Source organism: Gossypium hirsutum, chromosome A03 (genome assembly GCF_007990345.1).
Source record: "Gossypium hirsutum isolate 1008001.06 chromosome A03, Gossypium_hirsutum_v2.1, whole genome shotgun sequence".
Classification (NCBI taxonomy): Eukaryota; Viridiplantae; Streptophyta; class Magnoliopsida; order Malvales; family Malvaceae; genus Gossypium; species Gossypium hirsutum.
The window spans coordinates 20,674,041-20,682,838 of record NC_053426.1 but is presented as its reverse complement, the minus strand read 5'-3'; the positions used below and the strand labels follow the sequence as shown (position 1 = coordinate 20,682,838).

General features: G+C 35.6%; 1 non-coding gene across 1 annotated transcript; it reads right to left on the bottom strand.

Moving 5' to 3' along the window:
• Positions 1-485: 485 nt before the first annotated feature.
• On the bottom strand, positions 486-592 carry LOC121225492 (small nucleolar RNA R71). The gene has a single exon (XR_005923371.1). It is a non-coding gene; the product is annotated as a small nucleolar RNA R71 (small nucleolar RNA).
• Between the last annotated feature and the right edge of the window lie 8,206 nt (positions 593-8,798).

Here is an 8,798-nt window from a genome sequence, read left to right as displayed (position 1 = left end):
CAAAAACCCCATTTTTTTTTGAAAAATTCAACGGAGAAGAAGGGAAAAATGAAAAAGATGATGGCCAGACACTAGGGTAATATTTTACGATGTAATAAGTCACCTAACCATTGACCATTCTAATTTATTGTCCCCTATGGCCGGCCATCAGCTACTAAAGAGTCTATTTTCCCTTTAAAGACCCTAAATTTTGGTTCTCTATCTATTTAACACTTTTAGCTATCAAAATAGGACTTTTGTACTTTATGCGATTTAGTCCTTTTTTGCAATTAAGCTCATAATCGCTAAAATTAGCTCATCCAAATTTTCATGCACTTATATAATCATACTATAACACATAAAATAATATTAAAAATAATTCTCCGACCTCATATTAGTGGTTCTAAAACCATTGTTCTAATCAGCCCCAAAATCGAACTGTTACAAAATGAGAGCAAATGACTGAAAAATTCTTGTTAAAATATTTTCCACCGACTAACACAGCCAAGCTAAGGAATGATATCTCTTCCTTCGTGCAAATGGATTTAGAGACTCTATATGATGCATGGGAGAGGTATAAGGACTTATTGAGAAGGTGCCCTCACCATGGGTTACTTCTATGTCTACAAGTTCAAACTTTTTACAACGATTTGAACCCCTCAACTAGGCAATTAATCGATGCATCCGTCGGTGGGACTTTGAATAATAAAAAACCTGAAGCAGCTTATGAGTTTATAGAAGAGATGTCACTGAATAATTATTAGTGGTAAGTCATGAGGACTAAGCCGGTGAAAGTAGCCGGTGTTTTTAACATTGATGCGGTCACCATGTTATCAAACCAGGTAGAACTCTTGAGTAAAAATATTGATGGTTTAGATGGTTCTACGCAGGTATATTTGATGATGCAATGCGATACAAATGGTTGAGGGATGAAAACTCCAGAATGTCTATCCTTGAGCCCTAGCACAGAGAGTGAACATGTCAACTATATGGATAATAGTTCTAAATGTAACAGCTCGATTTAGACCTTAATAGGAACAGTAGTTTCAGGACTAGAATTTGAGTCAGAAAAATATTTTAACATTATTTTCTGTGTTTATTATGTGTGAATTGATATCCATAGAATTTTCGTGTTTTAATTTTAATGTTTCAGTGCTCGATTATTAAAAAGGATTTAATTGCATCAAATGAAAATTAAGCATGCTACTTTGTAAAAAGCCTAATTGCTATGTCTTCTTAATGTGGAGGTTTTATGTTGCAATTTAGCCAAATGAAATAAGGGTGGATGGTTATAACCATGCATGATAGTGGTTGTATATTTTACTTGTAAGGTCAAATCGGTAAAGTAATTGTTTAGTTAATATATTATAAAACATATAATAAAGAAACCATATTAGTATTCATCTTTAAGAACTAAAAATACCAAAAATAAAATAAAATAAAAGAGTTAGGCATTCGGCTACTTCTCAAGCTAAATCAAGGTATGTTTTTACTTCGGTTTTTGATAATTTTTACGTTTTTCAGATCGTTGCTTCAAATATTATCTGACCCGTGCTTGAATTTTTTATTTTGATGAATGTTTTGAGCTAGGTAATTGACGAGATCTTGTGATTTTTGTTGTTTGATGATGAAATATGAAATATATATTTTAGATTGACATGTTTTGTATTGGAATTTTTGATGATTTTTAGAAATTAGGACTAAATTGCTAAAATAATAAATTGAGGGACTAAAATGTGGAATAAATGAAATATATGGACTAGTATGAATATAAGAAAGATTCGGCCTAGCTATGTTGTTGTGAGATTTTGCATATTTTGTGTTTTGTGCAATAGGGACTAAATTGTGAAAAATGTGAAATATCAGGGGTAAAAAAGTAATTTGTTCATTTGTGTGTTTTTGGATGAATTTCATTGAATATTTGATTTAATAAGTTTAATTTATATTAATTTATATCAAGAAAAGAGAAAATTGGATTTAGATCGAAGGAAAACTAAAGTTGTCGACTAGCCGATCCGTACCAGTTTTTCATCGTCCGAGGTAAGTTTATAAGAAAATAAACGTGTTTAATTGTAATTAAATACTAGATATATATGCTGTTATGAAATGTATGGATTTATATTTATTATGGCAAAATATGAAAAAGCTTGATTACTACATTTTCGAATTCGTTTCCACCGAGATACGATGTTCGAAAGCCCCGTATGAACCTTAGGAATAGTTAGGATACATATGTCATGAAATAGGATTCCGATTTATGTGTGCGAGTGAGACCATGGCATCGATATGTGACTCTGATATATGTGTGTGACTAAGACCCTGTCTGGGACAGTGGCATCGATATGTGATTACATGTAAGACCACGTCTGGGACGTTGGCATTGTACGACATGTGTGATTATCTGAGTGTCCTATCCAATTCCGAACGGTTCAACGGGCAACAATAAGTTTTATTGAATGTGCAAAACAAGCTAAGATGACCAGGTATGAGTTAGCTTATTACCTACTTGAAATAAGGTAAGTAAGTTACTTGATATTTGTTGCAAATTATGTATGAGGTAAATGAAAAATGTATGTGTACATTGAAAGTGTATTCGGCCTTTGGAACAAATAATATGAATATTTTTGTAATAACTTAATTTCTGAATATGTGAATATAATTATATGAACATTCGGCCAAGGTAACATTTATGTATGAAAGTATATATATTATTTATGAAATGGTAAGTTCGAGATAATGTGATATTGATTTTATAATTTGGTCTAGTTAAAATGAGTTAATCTTATCATTGAGTTGTTTACTTGCTTATAACTTACTAAGCTATGATAGCTTATTATGTGTGTATATGTTTTCCTTTGTTGTATTGATTTTGGAGTCAAGTTACGAGCTATGGCATGTATAGGCTGGGTATTATTTTGAAATTATTGATTTTGGGATGTGTATACATTTAAAAGCCATGCGAAAATGGCTTGTTCATTTGCTAAATATGGGTTTATGGTTTGATTAAATGATGTGGTTGAAATTTTGGATGTGTTTGGCATATTCAGTAATGATATATATATGTGTATAGTTAGATGTGATTATTGCTTGTAGTGGTTGGTGAATGGTGAATGGCTTGTGAATTTGATCATGAGATGTGGTATAAATATTGTTTGTCCTGAGTGATGTTTATATATATTTGATATTTGAGATGTGAATTGGACTTATAAATGTACATGATTTGATTTGTTTGGAAAGGTGTATCACTTATTGTGGTTAACACTTACATGTAGATTGATGATTCGGTTTGCTTATTGAAATGGTATAGATTTTGATAAATATTTGGTTAACTTGTGTCAATGATTTATACATTAAAAAGTTGGTTTTGTCAAGTTATGTGCAATGTTATAAGTATATATCATGAGTGATTTTTTTTAATTCGGCAATTTTTTTTATATGGGCATTTGATATGTTTGTTTTGACTTGTGATTATAAGTATATAATCGAATGTATGATCATTAAGTTTGTTTTATATAAGTCTTTCGATTCAATGCAAAATTGTTGGTAATTAAATTTCGACCTTTTGAAGTCATGAATGTTGGTATTCGGCAATTAGTACGAAAATTTGATTATTATTTGTCATGTGATATTTGCTAATTCAATAATCATGAAAATGTGATTCTTTGAAAAGTTTTCATGCAAATTGAATAATAGAAATTGGTTTAGTAAAGAAATGGTCATTGAATGAAACACATGTATTAGGCGTGATCATATTTGGCAAAAACCTTATAAAATGATCATATGAATAGTAGATTATTTATGTTTGAAATGGAAAATTTTGACATTTCTTGTAATTAAAATTTACATGTCGAATGAAGTAGGGTAAACATGGTATGTATCTCAAATATGTATGCTTTATAATTTTCATGTATGAAATCCTTGATTGAATAAATTGCATTGTATTTGTTTTTGGTTTAATAATGAAATGCCTTGTATAGGAAAGCATATGGTAATCGGCTAATGCTTATAAAAGTGACCAAATGAATAGTGATTTTAGCATTATAAGGTTTTAATGGTTTGCATGCAAATTTGGTTTTTTTGCTCCTTGATATTTCATGCTTATAATAATTGATTTAAATTATTTTATAAAGACTTTGATATGCGCATATGATTTGTGTCAAAATGATATAGTTGACATTATTTGTTTATGATTTAATATTAGATACAAGTTGATTAAAATGTTATAATTTTTTTCTTAAAAAGCTTAAATTGATTATTTAAGTTTATAATTGATTTGAATTTGAATTACATGTTTGAGTATGTTTGTGATTGCCTAAAAGCTATGTCTCTTCTAGTAATACGAGGTAACCCATTCTGGAGACGGATACGGGTTAGGGTGTTACACTAAATCTCAAAATAATCCCTATAGTAACACTTATAATGCAGGTTGGAGGAACCATTTGAATTTCTCTTGGGGTGGTCAAGGAAATTAGAGACCACAACCCCCTCCAGGCTTCCAACAACAACCTTACCTAAACCTTGAAGAGATGCTGACGAAGTTTATTTTGGTGTCAGAAACCTGTGTCCAAAACACCAAAATTGTACTTAAAAATCAACAAGCGTCGATTCAAGGGCTTGAGAATCAAATTGGTCAATTGGCAAAGATCATTTCAGAACGACCACAAGGTAGCTTGCTAAGCAACACCGAAACTAACACAAGAGAGCAGCTTCATGCAATTACTGTTCGAGATGTAGAAGGGTAAGTCAAGGTAAGGTTGAGGTGAGCCATAGTGTACAAAAGCCAATAAGTAAGGAGTATAAACCTCGTGTGCCATATCCAGATGCGACAAGGAAAGACCATACAAACGAACAATTCTTTAAATTCCTTAAACTATTGAAAAAGTTACATATTAACTTACCATTTATTGAAGCTCTTTCGCAGATGCCAAATTTAGCTAAATTTTTAAAGGAGCTTTTAGCAAACAAGCATAAGTTAGATGATTTGTCGCATGTAGAGCTAAATGCAGTTTGCTCAGCTATCTTGTAGAATAAACTAACAACAAATTGAAAGATCCAAGGAGTTTTACTATTCCTTGTTTAATTGGTAGTTTAAATGTTAATAATTCTTTAGCTGATTTAGGGGCGAGTATTAATGTCATGCCCTATAAAATGTTTAAACAACTAGGTCTTGGGAAACCTAAACAAACTAGGATAAGCATTAAATTGGCAGATAGAACCATTAGATTTCTTATAGGCATTATTGAAGATGTGCTTGTTAAAATTGATAAATTCATATTCCCAATCGACTTTGTTGTCTTAGACATGGATTAGGATAGTGGCGTACCTTTAATTTTAGGATGACCCTTTTTAGCAACTGCCAGAGCCATTATTGATGTCAGTATAAGTGAATTAATACTTCGTGTAGGTGATGACATGATTAAACTCCAAGCTCGTGATTTTGCTAAGTTATCTAGTAATCAAGATAATTATATAAGTTCTATTAGTGTAAGTAACCTTGTGGTTCAACCTTCGTTGCAGGAAATCCCTCGAAAAAACGTGATAGAGCCATGTTCTAGCTTATGCGACAAAAATAGAATGAATCATGAAGAACGAATGTTACAGATCAATGAACTAGATGAATGGCGGTCACATGTCAAGGAGAAACCAAGAATACACAAAGAAAAACTGTAGCTACTCCATGACAAGCTTAAGGATAGAATGAACCACTTCAAGGTTGGGGACCAGGTACTGTTAGATGAAACAGACCCTCATATTACCACTTCAGAGCTTAGTGCAAACGGAGCAACTCCTTTTACGGTACTCAATGTCTTCCCATACAGTACAATCGAGGTAACTCATTCTAATTTCGAAACTTTTAATGTAAATATTACTCGACTTAAACCTTATTTGAATAAAAGAATTGACAGCGAGAAAGAGGAGTCTCGACTTTACGAACCACTATGACCGTGCGAATAACGAGGTAAGTCGAGCTTAGACTTTAAATAAGCGCTTCTCGGGATGCAACCCGAGTGCTAACACTGCTAATTTTATTAATTTTATTTTATTTTTAAAATTAAGTTAATTAAAAAAATAGTTTTTTAAAAAAACCCACACGACCTGGACATACAAGCGTGTCCTTGGCCATGTGGATCCTTTGACTTAGTTTTAAAATTTGAAAAAATTTGACAGTGGGTTACACGGCTTGGCAACATGGCCATGTAACCCACATGGCCTGGACACACGGGCGTGTCCTCGGCCATGAGGGTTATGGGACTTAATTTTTCTAAAAATCGATAGATACACGGCCTAAAACAGTCCACATGAGTGTGTGGCATGACCGTGTGGACCATACGGCCTAGACACACAGGCTTGTCCTAGGTTGTGTTAAACCTAAAGCTAAATTTTTAAATTTTAAAACAAGTCAAAGAGTTACATGAGCAAGGCACACAGGCATGTGCGGACACGACCGTGCCACACGGGCGTGGGAGAAGCAAAGGAGATTGCATACGACCGTGCGACACGACCGTATGAACTACACAGCCTGGACACACGGGCATGTCCAAGGTCGTGTGAAGACTGGGCTTTAATTATTAATCGACATGGGCTAAACAGAAGGTACATGGGCGTGTGACATGGTCGTGTGGCCCAACACGAGCCTTTACACGACCTTGTCAACCCATAAATCTCTAACCCATATTTTAATTTTTTTTTAGTTTGTCTTCTTCCTACTAAAATCCTACTAACAAAACCTAGTTGCGCACCCTCTAACTGCCCCTTTTCACGGTCGCCGTTCACTCATACATAACACGCAGTCTCGACCTTCCCTTTTCCTCTCCCTCCTTCCCTTCACAACCATCCCCCACCTTCTTCAATTCCCCTTTCCCTTTTTCCCCCTCCCCTTGAAAAAAACCTATGTCGTACACACACACACCTAGCCCTGACCAGCCACCCAAGCCCCGACACATACACCTGATTCGCCTTTCCTCCGCACACCGGTCCCAAACGCCCACACCCACACTCACGCCCAAGCCCACAACCCCCAAACCTCTCGTCCCTCCCCATCTTTTTCCCTGACTCCCTTTCCCTTCCCTTTTTCCACTCCTACACACCTGCACCAGTCTCGTCCCCTGACCTTTATCCTTTACACCGATCTAAACCACCCAACCACCAAGCCCCTTACAGCTCCGTTGACCCACCCTTTGATCTTCCCTCCAATCACCCTCGATCGATAAATTAGTTTTCCGCATTTTCTTTACTTTCTTTGTTTTCTTTTCTTTTCTTTTATTTTATTTATTCCTTTGATTCTTGCCATTTTCCATTGATTTTTTTATTATTTTGTTAGTTTTAGATTTATTATTATTCTATTTTATTGGTAATCTTCTGCTTCTTGTTCTTACTATTATTCTACCTTTGTTAGGAATAGTATTGAATTCTACTTAATTAATCATTTTGCCATGCTGCATCTTGTCATTCATTCTTTTCGCTGCTGATTATAGTTCGTTTTGGTAGTTCTGTGGATTTGATTAGTCTTCTTAGGATTTTCGTTATTATTTACTTATTTTCATTATTAGAAGCATTGGCTTGTCCCTTTTAGTTTAGTTGCTATTTCTTTTTGCTATTATTATTGCTAGTTAGTTTCGTATTCTGTTGGTTTAGATTAATATATTGTTAGTTTTTACATATAGGAATAAATTCTACATCTTAGCCACTTTTATTTTATCACACTAAAGTCCTTCAAGTCATACTTTTGTCTTATTCACATGTTTATTCATAGGCTTCTCAATATGTTTGATTGGTGATTTTGTCGTTCCTGTTTACTGATATTGGATTGTTCTTTTTTTTCAGGCACACCATGACGAACACTCGTGGAAAGACTAAGACTGCTATCCCCGCTTTGAAAAAGCGAAAGGGCCCTAGCGCGACTTCCTCGTCGAGTGCTTCCGCCAAGGCCCGCCACATCTATCTTTGATTCTCGGTAGGCCCTTAGGAGGATTTATATCAGCTCCTTTGAGTGCGTCTACTCGGCCTAGGCTGCTGCATTGATTGGGCCGCGTTGGAGCAGATCTGACTCGCTGATGATGTGTGCACCATTATCGCCATAGCTCCATAGGACAAATTCTTTTCCATTATCAAGCCCACCTACATAGAGCTGACCTTTGAGTTTTGCGAGACATTTTTGTTACAGCAGGTCATGATAGTGCATGACGAGCCAAGCACCATTAGTTTTAAACTTGGTGGTTTAGTGCGACATATGAGCATCCCCGAGTTCGGTGCGGCTATAGGACTTTACATGGAGGAATTTATGAGCGTCGAGGACTTTCTTAGACTTCATAGGCACATCCATCACTCGCCATCACGATGTTAGACTGAGCTTACAGGGAGTCAGACACCATATGACGTGAGTCACTCGAAGGCGACTTCTCTCTCTGGCCTTAGGGTATATTCATGCCCTTTTAGCTCACACTTTGACAGGTTGGTGAGAGAGCATTAGAGTCGTTAGCATTCACGACGCTTACTTATTATATAGCATGGCCACCGGCCATATCATTGATTTGGCGTACTTCATCACTCTATACTTCTACCATGAGACTAACCGCTACAGGAAGGGCCCTATCTGCTTAGGCCCATACGTGACTCGCCTCACTCGACACTTCAGTCTCCTTGACACACTGGAGCAGTCCTCTACACTCACACTAGTCAGCTAGATGTCACCTCAAGGCATCTCGAGCATGGTATACATGAGGATGATCAAGCGGCGTCGTAGAGTGGATCCTCCTCAGTACTGATTGTTTTATTCTGACGCAGAGAATGAACCCGAGGACTTTCTTGATGATGTTCCT